This window comes from Oryctolagus cuniculus, chromosome X (genome assembly GCF_964237555.1).
Source record: "Oryctolagus cuniculus chromosome X, mOryCun1.1, whole genome shotgun sequence".
NCBI lineage: Eukaryota > Metazoa > Chordata > Mammalia > Lagomorpha > Leporidae > Oryctolagus > Oryctolagus cuniculus.
The window spans coordinates 26,486,329-26,487,860 of NC_091453.1; positions in this window are offsets into that span (position 1 = coordinate 26,486,329).

Consider the following 1,532-nt stretch of genomic DNA (forward strand, 5'->3'; position numbering starts at 1 on the left):
GTTGTGTCATGTCAGTACTAAATCTATTTTATATTGTAAAAACCTAACGAAATAGGCTTTTGTTTCGTCAGAATTGGTTGTTTTGTTAAACAAATGGTTTCATGCTGTTTTTTTTTTAAGACATTTGTTTGTATCCCTGTCTTCTGAGATTGAGCAACAATACAAGGAAGGCATGTTAATCACCATTCTTGTTATTAATGTATACAGAACATGATAAATTCACACTTGATTTTATGTATGAGGAAGAAAGATTTAAATTTCACTACAGTATTTTTAAAGATGAGTAAGCAACTAGTTGGTTAGAATATGAAGGAATATCTCGGGTAGTCTTAAGGTTACAGTGTTACTTTTTGTTGTTTTTAAAGATTTATTTATTTATTTATTTGAAAGAGTTACACAGAGAGAGAAGGAGAGAGGTGTTCCATCCGCTAGCTCATTCCCCAATTGGCTGCAAGGGCCGGAGCTGCGTTGATCTGAAATCGGGAGCCAGGAGCCCCTTCTGGGTTTCCCACGCAGGTGCAGGAGCCCAAGGACTTGGGCCATCTTCTACTGCTTTCCCAGGCCATAGCAGAGAGCTGGATCAGAAGTGGAGCAGCCGAGACTTGCGCCCACATGGGATGCCAGAGCTTCAGGCAGCGGCTCTACCCACTACGCCACAGCACCAGCCCCTACAGTGTTATTTCTTAGAAGACATGTATTGGGTGTTTGATTTCCTGATCATAGAGCAAAATTAGTGTAGTGTCAATGTTGCGGCCCTACCCCTGGGAACCTTCCTCGGGTTTAGTATTAGCAGTCTCTACCTCTTTGGAAAGATCCTGAAATCATTTCTAAATAACTGAGTATGGCCGGTTTGAGAAGATAAGAGTCTGTTCCATGGTATCTTCTGCCACTTACTGCAAGATGCCTTTGACAATCACAGCATTAAACCTGCATGGAATGGGAGCTGGTGCTGAGGTATAGCGGGTTAAACCACTGCCTGCAATGTCGGCATCCCATATGGGTGCTGGTTTGAGTCCAGGCTGTTCCAGTTCAGATCCAGCTCCCTGCAAATGCACCTGGGAAAGCAGTAGAAGATGGCTCGAGTGCTTGGGCCCCTGCCAGCCACTTGGGAGACCCAGATGAAGCTCCTGGCTTCAGCCTGGCCAGCCCTGGCCGTTGTGGCATTTGAGGAGTGAACCAGAGGATGGAAGATTCATTCATTCATATTCTCTCTCTGTCCCCCCACCCCCGACCGTAACTGCCTTTGTGAGGAACCCAATAGGGCCCGTGTGGGGAGCAGAAGTCTAAAATGCTGCAGAGTAGGTAGAATCCATTTTTCTTGCCCATGTTTCTTATATAAACATTGCCAGGGAAGTTAGATTGTTATGATTAAATATGAAGTAAACCAATGCCTTTGTAATTTAAAACTGATGAGACTTTAAGTTCCAGGGGAAGAAAAAAAATGAATTACATGACAGCACTAATCCTTATAGGGCAAATGGCATCAGCATCCTTCTATCTGTGTTAGGCAGAAAGCAATTAATTAAAATAAA